Here is an 18,872-nt window from a genome sequence, read left to right on the forward strand (position 1 = left end):
TATGGGTCTGTAAGCCTGTGTCAGCACTTCTGGGAGATCAGCTTTCCTCTGGTAAGACTTGTGCATGGAGGGCTGTGGATCAGTAGTGCCTCCTGGGTCCTGGGGTCAGAGCACTCCCTGGAGACAAGCTCTTTGTTTGTGGGAAAGGGGCAGACAGGGTTGTGGATCCACTGTCCATGCATCGTAGGTGTAGACAGAGGTAGAAAGGATCCTGTCCCAGCTGCCCTGCCACTTCTGAGGCCTCTGCCTCCCGGCTTCTACCAAACTTTTAAGGAAGGTCTAACACCAACACTTCTCAAACTGTTCCATTTTAGAAAAGGAAACAATATTACAAAACTAATTCTATGAAACCAATGTTACTTAGTAACAAACTAAGATAAAAGCACGACAATGAAAAATAAGTAAATAATGGAAGAATACTACAGACCAATTTTCATGAGAAGATATCAAGACAAAGTTGGTTTCATTCCAGTAACACAAGATTGGTTCAACGTACACAAATTAATAAGTATTATGAAGTACATAGACTTGAAGACAGAAGTTACATGATCATCTCAATAGATGTGCAGAAGACTTTCATCAAAGATTACATGACAAAAGCCCTAAAGAAACCAGAAATAGAAGCAAGGTATCTCAACATGGTAAATTACACACAGCAAACATTATGTAAAATGGAAGAACTCTGAAAGCAACTGGAATGGCATGCAGTATAGCCACTATCTCCAGTCATACTCACTGTGGTATGTGTATGCATGTAGTATGAATATGTAGTATGAAGATAAAAGTCTTAGAGCAATAAGTATAAGAACTAACACAAATGCAAAAAGAAAATGAAGCAGTTAAACTACCCCTGTTTGCAAAGGGCATTATATTGTACTTAAAGATTGCACAATCCATCAGAAAACTCTTAGAACCAATAAACAATTTCTAAAGCTAGAAAGACACAAAGTCAATATAAAAAACAGGATTCATTATGCCAATAATGAGGATAATATTAGGGAGAAACACATACTCACAATAGCTTTGTAAAAGACTAGCAGTAAATCCAATAAAAAAGAGTAAAGACCTTTGGAAGGAAAACATGTTGTGAGACAGAAGAAAGAAACTGAAGGTCCTAAGAGCTGAAAAGCTTCCCATGTTCAAGATCTGGAAGAACTAATATTGTGAGAATGGCTATGTAACTGAAAATTATCCATAGACTCAAGACAGTCCCCACACAATTCACAATAAGATTGTTCACAAAATTAAAAAAAGATATCCAAGGCAATCTTAAACAGAAAGTCTAATGAATAGAGTATTTCCATACCTGATCTTAAATTGGATTTCAGGCCATAGTGACAAAATCATCATGGTACTGACACAGAAATAGATGGATAGACCAATGAAGTAGAGTAGAGAAGATCCAGAAATAAATCTAGTTACAGCTACCTAATTTTGACAATGGTTACCAAAATTTCTTTAGAAATATTGAAATTAGTTTTATTATTTCCCACCATCTACTCCTCTTGGGTATGTTTGCTTCTTTTTGTACTTTGTGTTGTTAAGTAGCTAGTGTAGGCTCTCTCCAAATCCTTTACAAGGCCACTTAATGCTATGAATTTTCCTCTTAGCACTGTTTTCATTGTGTCTCATATGTTTGGGTATGCTGTGTCTTTATTTTCATCAAATTCTAGAAAGTCTTCAAATTCTTTCATTATTTCTTCCCTGACCAAGTTCCCATCGAGTAAACAACTGTTCAGTTTCCATGGGTATGTATGCTTTCTCTTGGTTTTGTTGTTATTGAAGTCTACCTTTATTCCATGATGATCTGATAGGATGTAGGAGATTTAAATCAACCAATTTGAAACAAAGAGAATGACAGAAAGAATAATAAAAAAAAAAACAAAAAACAAAAACTGATTCTTTGAGAAAAACAAGATACATAAACCCTTAGCCAAACTAACTAAAGGACATGGAGACAGTATCCAAATTAACAAAACCAGAAATGAAAAGGGAAACAACAGAAACTGGGGAAATTAAAAAAAAAAAAAATCATTGTACCTTACTATAAAAAAATCTATACTCAACAACACTGGAAAATCTAGATGAAATTGATGATTTTCTAGACAGATAATACATGCCAAAGTTAAATCAAAAGCAGGTAAACAATCTAAGCAGTTCCATAATCCCTAAGGAAATGGGAGCAGTCATTAAAAATCTCCCAACCAAAAAAGCTCCAGAGCCAGATGGTTTTAGTGGAGAATTCTAACAGAACTTCAAAGACAAGCAAGTACCAAAACTCCTAAAACTATTCCACAAAATGAAAAAAGAAGGAACACTACCTAATGTATTCTATGAAGCCACAGTTACTCTGATACTTAAACCAACCAAAGACCCAACAAAAAAAGAGAAATTCAGATCAATTTTGCTTATGAATATTAATGCAAAAATACTCAACAAAATTCATGCAAACTAAATCCAGGAACTCATCAAAACCATCATTCACCATAATCAAGAAAATTTCATCCCAGGGATTCAGGGATGGTTCAATATACAAAAATCCATTAAGGCAATCCACTATATAAACAAACTCAAAGAAAAGGTCTTTGACAAAATACAACACCCCTTCAAATTAAATGTATGACAGAGATCAGGAAGTAAAGGCTGATACCTAAACACAATAAAAGCAGTAGACAGCAAACCAACAGCCTATATCAAATTAAATGGAGAGATACTTGAAATAATCACACTAAAATCAGGGACAAAAAAAGGCTGTCCTCTCTCTCCAAATCTATTCAATATAGTACTCAAAATTCTAGCTAGAGAAATAAGACAACAAAAGGAGTTCAAGGGTTTACAAATTGGAAAAGAAGAAGTCAAAGCATCACTATTTGAAGATGATATGATAGTATACTCAAGCAACCCCCAAAATTCCATCAGAGAACTCCTAAAGCTGATAAACAACTTCAGCATAGTGGCAGGATATAATATGAACTCAAAGAAAGCAGTAGCCTTCCTTTATAAAAATGATTAGCAGGCTGAGTAAGAAATTAGGAAAACAACACCCTTCATAATAGCCACAAATAATATGAAATATCATGGTGTTACTTTAAACAAGCAAGTAAAAGATCTGTATGACAAGAACTTCAAGTACCTGAAGAAAGAAATTGAAGACTTTTGAAGATGGAGAGATCTATGCTCATGGCTTGATAGGATTAACATAATAAAAATTGCAATCCTACCAAAAGCAATCTACAGATTCAACACAATCCTGATCAAAATCCCAACATAATTCTTCACAGACATGAAAACAGCAATTCTCAATATCATATGGAAAAACAAAAAACCCAGAATAGCAAAAACAGTTCTCAACACTAAAAGGACTTCTAGGGGAATTACCTTCCCTGACCTCAAGCTGTACTACTGAACATTAGTGACAAAAACTGCATGGTATTGGTACAGACTCAGACAGGTCTATCAATGGAAGAGAAATGAAGACCCAGAAATAAACCCACACACTTATGGATACTTGATCTTTGATAAGGAAGCCAAAAACATACAATGAGAAAAAAAGAAAACATCTTCAATAAATGGTCTTGGTCTAACTGGTAGTCTATATGCAGAAAATGAAAATAGATCCATATTTATCACCTTGTACAAAGCTCAAGTTCAAGTGGATCAAGGACATCAACATAAAACCAGACACACTGAATTGAATGGAAGAAAAAGAGGGAAAGAGCCTTGCACTCATTGGTAGAGGGGGAAATTTCCTGAACAGAACACCAATGGTTCAGGCTCTAAAATCAAGAATTGATAAATAAGACCTCATGAAATTGAAAAGCTTCTGTAAGTAAATAGAACAAATCTACAACCTACAGATTGGGAAAAAACTTTACTAACCCCACATCTGATAGAGGGCTAATATCTAAATTATATAAACTAAAGAAGTTAATCCCCCCCCAAAAAAACCCAAATAATCCAATTAAAAATACAGTACAGAGCTAACCAGAAAATTCATAACAAAAGTATCTTGAATGGGCAAGAAGCACTTAAAGACTGAGTACAGGGTCCCCAATGAAGGAGCTAGAGAAAGGACCCAAGGAGCTGAATGGTTTGCAGCCCCTTAGCATGAACAACAATATGAACTAACTAGTACCCTCAGAGCTCCCAGGGACTAAAACTCCAACCAAAGAGTTACACATGGGGGAACTCATGGCTCCAGCAGCATGTGTATAGCAGAGGATGGCCAAGTCAGTCATCAATGGGAGGAGAGGACCTTGGTCCTGTGAAGGTTCTATGCCCCAGTGTAGGGGAATGCCACGGCCAGAATGTGGGAGAGGGTGGGGTGGTGAGCAGGTGGAGGGGGAGGGAACAGGGGATTGTTTTAGTTTTGGGTTTTTATTTTTATTTTATTTTATTTCTTATTTTTTTATTTTTATTTTTTATTAGAAAACATCTAATAAAAAAAAGAAATATTCAAATTCCTTAGTTATCAGGGAAATGCAAATCAAAACAACCCTAAGATTCTACCTTACACCAATCAGAATGGCTAAGGTCAAAAACTCAAGAGACAGCACATGCTGGTAAGCATGTGGAGAAAGAGGGACACTTCTCCATTGTTGGTGGGATTACAGACTGGTACAATCTGGAAATAAATCTGGAGGTTCCTCAGAAAATTGGAAATAATTCTACCTGAAGATCCAGCTATACCACTCCTGGGCATATACCCAAAAGATGCCCCACTATACTACAAGGACAAGTGTTCCACCATGTTCATAACAGCTTCATTTATAATAGCCAGAAGCTAGAAACAAACTGGATGTCCCTCAACCAGTGAATGGATACAGAAAATGTGGTTCATTTATACAATGGAATACTATTCAGCTTTGGAGAATGAAGACATCCTGTATTTTGCAGACAAATTCATGGAACTAGAAAATATCATCCTGAGTGAGGTAACCCAAACTCAAAAGGACACACATTTACTCACTGATAAGAGGATATTAGGAATACCTAGGGTACAACCCACAGACTGTAAGAAGTTTAAAAAGCAGAAAGTCCCAAGTGAGGATACTTCAATCCCACTTAGAAGGGGAAAGAAAATAATCATGGGAGGAAGGGACTTGGATGGGAGAGGGGAGGTACAGGGGAAAAAGGGAACAGGATCATGTATGTGGGGGTGGGACTAGGATTATGTATGTGTGGGTGGGACAGGAGAGAAGCCCAAAGGGCCAGCAGAATGTATGGAAATATACTTCTGGGGTGGTGGGCAATTTAGGGTATCTTCTAGAAAGTATTAGAGACCTGGGAGATAAGATACTCTTAGGACTCAATGAGGGGGTGACTTTAGAGGAAAAGCCCAACAGTAGGGAGAAGGAACTTGAAGAGTCTACTTCCAGTAGATATACAGGACCTCAAATGGAGGGACGAGGAGAAAAAGAAGCTGAAGGAAAGGCAGTCCAGTGACCGACCCAACTTGGGATCCATTTCATGGGGCTGCTCCAAGGTCTGACACTATTACTGATTAAGTGTATGATGTGCTTACAGACAGGAGCCTAGCATGGCTGTCCTCTAAGAGGCCCAATCAGCAGCTGACTGAAACAAACACAGATACTTACAACCAACCATTGGACTGAAATTGGGGACCCCTATGGTTGAATTAGGAGAAGGACTGAAGAAGCTGAAGGGGAGAACAACTCCATAGGAAGACCAGCAGTTTCAACTAACCTGGACCGCTGGCAGATCCCAGACAGTGAACCATCAACCAGGCAGCATACATGAGCTGGTCCAAGGCCCCCAGTACATATATATAGTAGAGGACTTTCTGGTACAGCATCAATTGCAGAAGACATGCCTATTCTTAGAGAGACTTGAGACCCAAGGGAAGGGAGAGGCCCATTAGGAGGGAGAATCCTCTTGGAGACAGGGGAAGGAGGAATGGGATGAAGAACTGTGGGGTTACGGACAGGGAGGGGGCAACAGCTGGATTGCAAATAAATAAAACAACAACTAAAAAGTGAAATTAGATTCATATCTCTTACCTTTGCTCAAAACTTAGGCAAAGTATTTTAATACACAAGCATAGCCAAGAACCTTCTGAAAAGGACTTTAAGAACATAGCAAATAATCCCCAAAATTGACAAATAGGGTTGCATGAAATTAAAAAGCTTCTGCATAACAAGGGAGATAGAATGAGGAGGGAGCTATTGAATGGGAGGAATACCTTTACCAACTGTAAAGCATTCATTTAAAATATATAAAGAACTTCAAAACACAAATACCAAATGATATCTTTCAATCAATGAATAGGTTAATGCATTTAATAGCAAATTCTCAGACTCGGTGCCTAATAATTGTCTATCAAGATGGTTTAAAGCATAAAAACAATTGCCTACAAGCCTGAAGACCTGAGTTCAAACCCCAGGACCTATGTAGTCAAATGAGAGAACTGGTTCTCACAAGCTGTCCTCTGGCATCCATATACTTAATGTCCCCCCGCTACACACACACCAGTATACACACCCTCAAATACATAAATGTTATAAAAGAAATAAAGAATATAGAAAATAATTGCTCATAACAATTCTTAACAAACACAGAAGTGCAAATTGAGTTGTTTTTCAGTTCCATCTCACCACTGTCGCATGGAGAACAACAAACAAGCAAAGGACAGCAATGCCGCTAGGGATTCAGAGGAAAAGGAACCCCGATTCACAAAGGTGGAGGTGTAATCCTGTAATACCATGGAGAAAGTCAATATTGATTGTTTTCCAAGAAGTGAAGTGGAACTATCATATAATTCAGCTATAATCTCCTAGGTATAAACTCAAAGGAATCTAACATACTACACAAATATTTGCACATCTCATTTGTTGCTGTACTGGGCACAATAGCTAAAAATTAGAACAGCCAAATTATCCATCACAGGATAAAAGTATAATGCATATGTAATACATATACACAATGGAATTTTATTCAGTGGTAAAGAAATTGAAATCATGACATTTGAACAACTGTTGGGAACTGATATTATGTTACATAGAATAAACTACATTTAGAAAGAGAAATACCATGTTTTGTCTCATATGTATAAGCTGTATTTAAAAGTATATGCATGTTTGGGTATTTGATACATAAAACCTAGTATGTATTATGTGTGACATCAAAGTAGAAGCAAAAGTCTATGGGATTAACAGGAGTGAGGAATGATGGGAAAGAGGAAGAGGAGACACACACAAAGGGAATACATTCAATGCATATTTTATATACTTTTATAAAAGTGTTCTGAAGAACCCAGAGCTCTGTACAAAGAATATATGACAATAATTTTTAACATATACCAAGGGTGTGTATCTGTGTGTACAGGTAATGAAAATAGAAAGGAATGATGAGAGGAGGGGAAGAAGAGAAGAAAAAGAGAAGAAGATAGAGTGTGTGAACAGAAAAGCAGGAGAAGCAGCACCTAGTGGGGACAGAGAACCAGGCAGAAGTACAGCAAAGGCCAGACTGAGGAGGGCTGGGAGTAAGGAGGACAAATTAGAACAATTTAAGAAAATGCCAGAATGAAACTCACTGCTTTATACTAACATCAACAGTTAACAATAAAAAGGAAGAAACAGTTCCATGAATCAAGAAAAGACATTTCACTAAAATAGATGTATCTTGTTACTTGTTTGGTTAAATAGAAATCTTTTGTAGTTTTTCATGAAGGAGCCATCATTTATATAGATATATGTATATCTATATATCACTTCTTTTATTACCTCTTTTGGACATGGGTCACCCTGTCCCATGCTTTCACCTTGGTTTTGCTCAGTTCCTCAGGTCTCACCTTAAATAACTGGTTTAAATACACACATGTGCACATGCTCCTGTGCTAAGTCTTGTTCTTCTATGAGAAACTTTGCTCACTGCTTTCATGGCCACCATTACCTCTTTTTCCTTTCCCATATATCATGGTATATAAATGTCAAAGAAACATGGGTATACCTACTTTTGCAACCAGAGGTAGGAAGCTGGTATTTAAGGAGTTCACATAAAGGAGAAAGGAATTGACTGCAAGCATTTGTTTCAAGTTACCAGATGTTTTGCTTTGTTTAAACATAATTCCAAAAAATTAGAGAATGCCAAGCTAAATATTTTGCTGGTCTTGTCTTTTTAAAAAAAGAAAGCTTCTTGTTTTCTCTCTGCAGATGCTTAGAAGCTTAAGATGAAAATGGTAATTATTGTAAAAACATATATTTTTTTGCATAGTAGAATAGCATAGTCATGCATATGTGGATAGTGCATTAGTCATGGAGTAGGGTGGAAACAGATGGTGCATCTCAGAGGATTCTCTAACAGGATTTTACCTCCCTGTGGGGGGATGTGGGCAACCATTACCATGCAACACTGCAGAGTCAACAGCAGGTAGCCTACACTCTCCTCCCCACTAGTCCTTCTCCTGTTGAATTATTATTGATTGGGCTTCCATCTGGAAACTAAAAGACAAGGAGTATCCCAGGTAGATCTCTGAGGACATAGAAGAGAGTATAATAGAGAGTGGTCCAAGGACTAACCAAGAACATGAGATTCATGGAAGGAGTGGGTAGTATCATGTGCATAGCCCAGATGTTATTTGATTCCATATTTTGAATGGACACCAGGCTTTTATGAAAGCTCTCAACAAAACTTTAAATACTTAAAGGAAAAAGGGGTCATTTAATTTTATTTTTTCTTAACTAGTGAAATAGTAACAACAAACAATGTATTTAACAGTCATTCTCAGCAAAATGGAATAGAGCTCATTTTGGTAGCATAACAATAAGCCAAGCCTGTTGTCCATCATAAATATGACATTCTGTGACTGCCAAGACGGTTTCCCATTTACTGCTTCTACATCAAAATAGACATTACTTTTTAATAGTATTTATTATTAGTTTAGTTTATATGTGACTCTCAAACTGTAGGATAATGAACATATATTTATATTTGATTGTTTAGGAATAGTATATATTTAATTGATCTATCAACCTTTTTATAGATTAAAATATATACAAGTGACCAAATCTTCCTCCATCCATAGGGAAATTCCATGTTCTTTTCAAGATGTTTGCTCACACCCTAGTAATGGACTTAATCTCTGTTTTGCCCCAGTTCCCTCATCTCAGTCCTTGTTTTTTATACCCTTGATAGTTTTCATCTTATTTGGCTTTTCCCAAGCCCAAATCTCTATCCATGTCTAACATTAAAGGATTTACAGGCTCTTTTCTAGCTTCACCTTATTGAATTCTTTCTCTAAACAAGCAGGCAAAGTCCCTTCCCCATGGAGAACTTCGTGTCTGCTGGGGCCAGTTTGCCCATAACACCGTATAATTAATTATATATGCATAGTATCAACATTCCCAGCTTGAAAGGCACCTTTGAGTACAAACTAAAATTTGTCAGAGTCATATCATCGTATGTCAATGTGTCTAGATGGTAGGCATGTACCTTCACTGATTTAAGCTGTCTTCTATTCTTGTCTGTAAGATTTGTATCGTGCTTGGCTGTGGAGACTTATACATCATTTCTAACATTTATTCTTAGGATGTTGGAACTTTGGGTGCTCTGAAGTTACTAGCCCTCAAATTCAATTCTGTGATTTATAATGTTACTAATAAGTGGAATTGGAGTAAATTTTATAAGTTGACGTTGTGTCTAGTTACCTTGGCTAATTTGTTAATTCAAATAATTTATCTATAGAATTTTTTAGGCTTGAATATGGTTCTGACATTTGTTATCATGAGTTTTACATCTAAAAAAGCCAACTTGCTACCCAACTTTGGTCTGAACACAGAATTCTCTCCATATGAGCTGAGCAGTTGAGTAACAGCTTTAAGCATCACTCCATGTCCACATCAACATACTGAGTCATTGTGCAGTTCACGTAACAATACTGAAAGATGCTGTACTGTTTGGCCCAGAAGACTAGAGTTCACACTTTTCCATTTTAACTTTGAAAATCACTTCTCATTTAATGAAAACATTTTAGCTTCATGATTAAAATATTAAGTAGGCACAAAAAGTCATGTGCAGAAACATGTATAAGTACACTCTAAAAACTGGGATTTTCCTCCCCTAGATCTAGAAAGATGGCTTAGCAGCTAAAAATGGGTGCTGCTCTTCCTGAGGACTCTTCCTGTTCATAAAATTAGCCTCCTGTAACTTCATTTCCAAGGGATCCAACACTTACACACACATAAAATAAGCATAGATATACATATTTGCATATAATTAAAATTGTGTTTCTTTTATAATGTCAAAAATCAACAGATGGAGCAAAATACCTCATAAAACAAGTAAAAATAATTAAATTTTTTAGATGTATCTATTCCTATTTTATGTGTGTGGTTGTTTTGGCTGTATGTATCTCTGTGTACCACATATATGCTCAGGCACTATGGAAATCAGAGGAAGGTATCAGATCCCTTAGAGTTGGAGTTACAGTTTGTGAACTGGTTTGTGAGTTCTGGGGATTGAACAAGGGTTCTTTGAAGTAGCAGCTAGTGCTATTAACTGCTTAGCCATCTCCCCAGTCCCTAAACAGAATAATTTTAACACACCTCAATGCTGTGTGGTGAAAACCTAAGATGCCTGAACATGAAAGTGAAACGAGACCACACGAAGCAAGGAAGAGCTCTGGACTAGAGCAGATGAAGCAGGAAGGAGAGAGTAACAACATACTGCATGTTTTTTCTCCTTCATAACCTAGATTTGTGGTCTGCATGTGCCTGTGTGCCTCTGTGCCTCTGTGTGTGTGTGTGTGTGTGTGTGAGAGAGAGAGAGAGAGGGGGGGGGAGAGAAAGTGTGTGGTAAATATAAGCAGGAAATAGACTCTTTGTGGGGAAGAAAGGGATGACAACCAAGGGGGAGAACAGAGGAAGGCTTTGGTGAAAGCAATGTAAAATTTTATATATATGTGTGTGTGTGTGTGTGTGTGTGTGTGTGTGTGTGTGTGTGTGCAAATGTCATAAAAGTCATTATTTAGTTTGCTAACTAGCATATTTTCCAATGTAAAGAAGCAGAACAAACATTTCCTAAATTATCAATGGTGTAGCATCGTCCCCTAATTCAAAGTAAAATACCATGAAGTTTCTGTTTCTATTTCGATTTTTACAATTGCTCTAAGATTTATGTGAAGATTAAAGTGTGTCCATGTGTCTGGGGTTCTTACCAGTGCCTTCTCCTTGTCTCTGAAAATGAGCCACTGCCACTGAGTGCTCTGGCTTCCCAGAGACTCACACTAAGCTACAAGGATGCTCATGGCTGGCATCCTTTGTTTTTCTACCTGAGTGCCTGATGATGATGTTGTTGTTTGTTTTGATCAGAATACTGAAGGAAACAGACTATAGAATAACTGACTACACCATAGGACTTCATTATGACCATCTCCTTCCCCACATGCTTTCTTTTCTTTCTAACAAATAATTCTAAGATTTTGAGGAAAAGGAGAGAGATGGTTTCTTAACATTGGTGTCCTCATATGACTGGACTGAATATTTCCAGGCTGGAGAAATACATTCTATTCAAATACCACATCTTTTTATAATGACATCAAAAGGCATTTGTGTTTTCTAAAGTAAAAATGAAAAGTGATAGGACCAACGCTTTGCTGTTTTCTCCTCCGACACAGAAGGTTCACTCTGGAGGGCACACATATGTTTTTCTTTCTTCTAAGAATACTATTTTATTTTTGAGTAAATGAGAAGTGAATGGTTTCTAAATGGAGGAAAACATGGCCTCTGAGCATCCTAATGTTGTCCAGGCTATTTTACTTCTAGCTCAAAATATATTCATTATTTCTTGAAATTCTATTCAACTTGTAGTCCAAGTCTATATGCATGTGGGGGAGGGTACCTAGGGTCCTTGGCTCATATCATTCCTTTTTACCATGCAAAACTAATAAAATAAGTCAAAGTTGAAAAAGCAAGTGATAAGTGGCCATTCAGACAGAGAAGCACAATAACATTTACACCTACAATAGGTAAAGAAAGAAACTTGACTACGTTTCTTCATTAATTCTCATTGCCATTTCATTTCTCAGACAGTTTCATTCTATGTAGCCTAATCTTCTGTTAAAATTATGATCTTCCTGCTTCAACCACTGGAGTACATTTAGCTAGTCAGCATTCTTTTCATTGTCTTTGAGTCTTGAACTGTTTTAACTAAATTTTCTTCAACATATATTTCCTGTCTCTAGGATGTAAGCCATTTTTAAACCCTACCCTCTAGGAGGTATAGGCATTTACTAATTCTCTCATCTCTGCTTTCTCCTCTTCATAACACAAAACCATTTCCAGTGTCTTATTCCCACGCATACTGTAAATGCCTTCCAAATATGTCTCTGAGTGTCTGATTCTAGTTTCAGATCCACATCTGTGCTTGTCAAGGTTTTACTGCTATGAGAAAACACCATGGCTAATGAAAGTCTTATAAGAATAAGATTTAATTGGGGCTAGCTTACAGGTTCAGAAATTCCATCCATTATCATAAAGGTGGGAACATGGCAGTGACCAGGCAGGCATAGTGCATGTGAAGCTGAGGGTTCTACATCTTCATCTGAAGGCTACTAGGAGAAGACTGGCTCTCATGTTAGGAGGAGGGTTTCATTGCCCACTCCAATAGTGACATGGTTGCACCAACAAGGCCATACTTCGTAATAGTGCCACTCCCTCGGCCAAGCATATTCAAACAACCACAATACCTTTGGTCAGCTTTATTCTTAACCGTATAAACATCTCTGTCTTAGTTTTATTACTTAGGTTTTATTACTTTGAAGAGATATCATGACTACAGCAACTCTTATAAAGAAGAACATTTAACTGGGATTGGGGTACAGTTCTGAGGTTTAGTCCATTGTCATCATGACAGGAAGTATGGCAGAACATAGGCAAACATGGTGCTGGAAGAAGGAGCCAGGAGTTTTACATTCCAGTTCATAGGGCAGTGAGAATAACGCATTCAGCCTGGCTTGCTCATCAGAAACCTCAAAGCCTAAACCAGTGACACAATTTCTCAACCAAGGTACTATCTACTCTACCAAGGCCACACTTCCTAATAATGCCACTCCCTATGAGCCTATGGGGGCCATTTAATTCAAATTACCACAATCCCCAAATAAGTGTTTTAATAATATATATTTTGTATACAAAATTCATTAGAATGTTTTCATGTATGTGCGTAATGGTCTTAGACCATATTCATCCCATCAGATTCTCTTCCATTCAGTCTTTCATGATATTTTACTACATACTACCATGTTGGTTGAGATCTTATCTACTCCCTGTGTTGACTCACAGGACTATTGCCCACATTATGTCCTTCCACATTAATTAATATTCATCCAACAAAAAGTCAGATTAGTCTATGAAAAGCATTGTTGAGCTCTTCTCTGCCTGCAGTAATACCCAGGCCTACATTACAGTCCATTACAAATACTACTCCATCAGTGGACTCAGAGAATGAAGGAGCAAGGCCTGCAGGAATCTGTACCAGGGCCTCTATTTATATATTGTGGCTGTTAACTTGATGTTTTATGGTACTAACCGTGGAAAGGGTATTCTTTGACTCTTGCCTTTTCTTGGGACTCTTTTCCTTCTGTTGAGTTGTATTATTCAGCCTCAAGATGAGGACATTTGCCTTGTCTTACTATATTTTGTTTTGTAATGTTTGGTTGTTGCCTCTTAGAGGCCTGCTCTTTTCTGAAGGAGAGTGGAGGGGGATGGAGAAGAGAGAGGGGAGGTGCCAGTGAGTACAGAGGAGTGGTGAGAGGTGAAACTGTGGTCAGGATATATTGTATGAGTGAAGAATCTATTTCCAATGAAAATAAATAAATATTGATGTGAGTGGCCTGAGAAGCCACCTAAATCCATAGTGATTCCCAGGTCCATAGTCTCACAGAGAGCCATGTCTGGATCCATGACTCGTGTCACTACTGAAGACCATCCAAATGTCTATGGTCTATGCTGAAGCCAGAAGTCATGTTAATGTCAGTGGGCCATGCTGATGTAGGAGTCTGTATTGATTCAGGTAGCCTGGGCTGCCACCTGAGGCCATAGGTCTGCCAAAGTTTGTGCTGTCAATGTGGGTCATGACTAGGTCCATGGTCCTGCTGCAGCAGGGGTCTATGTTAACATCATGGCCCATATTACCACCAAAGACTGTCCATATGCCTGTGGTCTTTGCTGCAGCCTGTACCCATTGATGTCCTTGGGCTGTACTTCTGCCAGGGGACAGGCTGATCTAAGTAGATGGAGCAGTCACCTGAAGCCAGGCTGATATCTGTGGTCTGGGCTGCCTTTAAAGGACTTGTCTGGCTCTATGGTCATACTGTAGTTAGGAGCAGTGTTTGTACTCTGTGCTGTCACTAGAAACCACATAGAGGCCTATGGTCTGTGATCCTGCTGACTGTAAAGAGCAAGGAGGCAACTTGTGCTGTAATACCATTGACTGTAGAAACACAGTTGAGAAGAAGAGACATGAAATGTTTCCATAACAGCACCCACCCCCAAACCCTTCTCCAAAACAAGGTAACAGTCAAGGCAGGAAGCCATCAAAGAGAATGTAGTAGGGATGCTGAAATGTAGCTCTCCAAAGTTCATGACTTCTCACTGGCGTGCGAGAAGAGAACCACTCAGTTCATGGGCTACTGAGAGTTTGCCCATGCTCCAATGAGTATATAGATAACACGAATTATCCTTGGTTATTTGTTTGTTTGTGGTTTTTCAACACTTATTTTCAGTTTGAGCTTTGAGGGTGAGGGTAAGATCACAAGGATGAGGGAGCAAACAGGGAAGGACAGGCAAGTGAGTGTGTTTGGGATTCAAGATGTGAAACTCCCAGAGAATCAACAAACATGACATGATAAAAATAAATAAACAGACAAACAAAAGCTCAAAGCCCCTGCTTTCTAAAGCTGGTAGACCAAAGCCCTGTTCTCAGGATGATCCCTTACCTCCACTCCCCTTTCATAACTTAGGGCTGCCCAAGTCCTCTTACATGCTCATAAAAGTCACAATTGTCAACTCTCTGGATATAAAGAAAGAAAGAGAGAAAGAAAGAAAGAAAACTAAAATCAAGAGCATAGTTAGCTCATTCATATAGAGTAGAAATTTAAATAGTCTCTGTTTCTGTTTCTCATCCTACTTAATAGATAAAGAAATACTTGAAGGCTAACAGACCAATATAATTGTATCATTTTGCATATTTACATACAAACCTTTTCTTATATGGCAGGCAATATAAAAATGTTTTATCTCTATAAAAATGTCCTATCTCTATAAAATGTTACAACCACTAGTTTACACATCTTAAGTGTATATGACCGTAGACAGCATACTAAACAAATCACTTAACCAGATTTTTTTTCATTTTCTCTGTGAAGAAAGATGAAGACTAATTTGAATTAAATACTCAAGTAAATAACTGAAATAGGAAATATTTATGTTTGATTAAGAGATAGGAAAGTTTGAGTAGAAGGGAGAGAGTACTAATAACACACCTGTGTATGTGATATTAAAAACACAATCTGCCGGGCAGTGGTGGCACATGCCTTTAATCCCAGCACTTGGGAGGCAGAGCAGTCAGATTTCTGAGATCGAGGCTAGCCAGGACAGCCAGGGCTGTACAGAGAAACTCTGTCATGAAAAAAAAATAAAAAATAAAGCACAAGCAAGCAAGGCCAAATGCACTGAAATCACACCTTATAATAATAGTAGTCAATTCACTCTCTGCTTTAGTTATCAGACTTTTTTTTAAGTTGCTTAAATGACAAAGTTTTTGTGGCAACATGAAAGTTTAAGCTGAATGGTTTTGATTTGAGACAACATAGGGAAGCCTAAAGTAACCTAAAATCTACCATAACATATTTTAAATCCTCTCCTACAATTTGTTTAAGAATATCTTCTTGTTTAAAATAATTCTAATTTATGGAATAATGAAACTTGTGGCAGATGACACATTAGACTTAAGTTTCAGAATACTTATCAACTAAAGTATACTTCCAATAGAACTCTTCCCTAAAAACGAAGAATTATCTTCTGTTTTCTGTCTCCTAACCCACTCTCATGGCTACACTGCTGTGCTAACTTTCATAGTATGTATTCTCATCCCAGCCTTCACCACCTGAAAAATTACTGCGGGGATTTGACTGATTACAGAGGCACTTTTCCTTGTTCTGCGCCTTGTTCTAAAAGGAATACTCAGCAGAACTTGCATTTTTCCCCTCTCATTTTGTGCTGTCTGCATGAGTAATTACCTCCCTGATTTCTGAGATGCAATTGAGTAGCTTCCACATTAGAAAAATCCAAAGATTGATAGAGCCATCGCTCCTAAAGGATTAGCTTGCTGCTGTAATTCCACAGAGTAGGTCATTCAAACAGCAACATGCCGCAAAGTTTAATTTCTCTTGTGTTCAAAAATCAGATATTGTTACCAATTCCAGAGAAACTGGAAAGGTCCCCTGGGTCCTCTACATGGGTGATGATTTGCTTCCTACCTTCCTTGAATGTGGCATCCCAGAAGGTGCCTTCAAGATAAATAAAATATATTGTCTTGAAGAATAAAGTTGATGCTAGTTTGCTCATCTGTTCATTGAAATTCTCTACATATCAATACTGACACCTTCACAGCAAGCCGAAATAAACTATGTAAACCTTTAGCGGTATTGGAGTCACAAGGAAGCTTCATAACCTGTTATAAATAATTAAGAATTGCATCACTGGCTGCGATAGCCTGTGTTAGTTCACTTGGGTTATAATGATCAAGTACTATGGACTGGTCTGTAAAACATAAGTTTATTTCTCACGGTTCGGAAGTGTGGAGATCCAAGGAAATGTGCCGCCATGCTCAGGTTCTAGTGATGACTGTTACTCTGGGCTGGAGATTAGTTTTCTTTTACTTCTCTTAAGTGGTAAACAAAGAGGAAAATCTTTAATCTGTCTGCTTTCCTAAAGCTACCTCCCTTAGAAGGCCACGACTTCCTATACAACCTCATCCAATGTTAATCATCTGATAAATGCTCAGTCTCTAAATGAGATAAAGAAGAGTCAGGGCTTCAACATATGAATTGAGGAGAGACATGATTCAGTCTACATGACAAGAAGGAATGTTAAGACTCAGTAAGCTTTTGTTCATCTGAATGCCAAAACACTACACAATTCCAGGTTCGTGCTCAGTATGGAAGCTGAAATTATTCTTGAGTTCTGCCTTTTCATTTTTTTTAAAATACAGACTTCGGAGGTCCCTACTATCAAACAGTATCTGGCATGTATACTACAGAGAATGCAAAAACCATTACAAATAAAATTATTTGTAGCTAGCCAAAGCAAGCTAAACCAAGCTTTGTTTATTCCCTAGTACTTCTCACGTTAGCTTATTTATTATATCTACAAGCTTCTTTAATTTGTTATAGATGTTCAGGAGAAGGTTTTGTAAGCATTTACTGTTAGAAATTTTTCATAAAATCTATTTTTCAAATGCCTGAAAAGTGACAAAAGACCTCCTAACAGAATATTAAGCTAGGAAATTTACCTAAGTATCTCAACTGTAATAATAAATATATTGTCTTGAATAAATAATAATAAGTGATAAAATAAATAATAAGTGATAAAAGCTGTAATTGTTATCTGACTAATATTAGCTTAATAAATGCTGTTGAAAAGACCCTTTTTTGCTTTTTTTACACTTTATATATAAACAAACATGAGGCAGAAGAGACGAGAAGAAATGATGGCCTCTTAAACTAAATTCCAAGAAAAAGAAATGAGCTTCATTTTCATGTAATTTTACAAAGATGAATAATGTGAGGCTTTTTAAAAGTGCATCCATGATCTCTAGGTAGAATGACAGTGTTTTCTTTATTAAGATACTTATTTTTATTCTATTAGTATAGTGGAAGCATCTATGCAGAGTGAAGTTCTCTGTTAAAGTGTTCATTCTAGACTTTAAAAATTAGTTCTGCTCCATAGTCAGTTTAACAGAGAAACAAGATCTTTGTAAATTAGCTGCACATTTAATTAATTGAAATTCAACCTCCCAAGACAAAGCACAGATGCTCTGCATATTTAGTAGTGTCTTCTAACCAGCTGTACTAGTCTGGGCAGTGAAACTACCCTGTAGCTGAACATCTGGACAGAGCTAGAAAAGAGAATAATAAATAGTTCCAGAATTCTATGGACAGATGCATGTAGGTGACATCACAAAATGTAAACATGAGAAACAAAAAAACAATTTTGTCTAATTCAGTATTACAACTTGAAAGACAGATTATGCAAATTTTTCAATTCTGCTTTCAACAAATTTGGCTTAAAATAATAATGTTTTCCATTTTATAATCAGCTGTCAGATTACATAGTACAAAAGAAAGTAAGAAAGAGAGAAAGAAAGATTGATTCTTTGAATTTAAACAGAGATAAGATAGTATAGTAAGAAAAATCATAGCACATTTAGAAGAGGTGAGAGCATTGACTTTCTTACCATTTAGTAGTTATGACAAGAATAAATTTGAATTTCCTAAAGAACATTATTCAAAAAAGGTGTTAATATGCCCTAACCCTGCCCACTTCATTAAGACATTGTTTAATTCATTCTAAGACTTGTGAAAACTGGTCATGGACTTTTAAAGGAACCCCTAATGAGGTGTGTGTTTCTATCAATACAGAATTTAATTCAGTAGTTGGAAATATTTGTTTTCACTTTAATACAGGTTCATGTCTAAAGGACTTCTGCACTATTGGTTTTGAGTATCAGGTTCAAAAAAAATCTAATATCTGAATTCACAGAAAAAAATAGTTTAGAAATACTTTTAAGGATATAATTTTTAAGGATATAATTTTTTTTTTTTTTTTTTTTGGTTTTTTGAGACAAGATTTCTC

The sequence above is a fragment of the Mastomys coucha genome, unplaced genomic scaffold, assembly GCF_008632895.1.
Source record: "Mastomys coucha isolate ucsf_1 unplaced genomic scaffold, UCSF_Mcou_1 pScaffold15, whole genome shotgun sequence".
Taxonomy (NCBI): domain Eukaryota; kingdom Metazoa; phylum Chordata; class Mammalia; order Rodentia; family Muridae; genus Mastomys; species Mastomys coucha.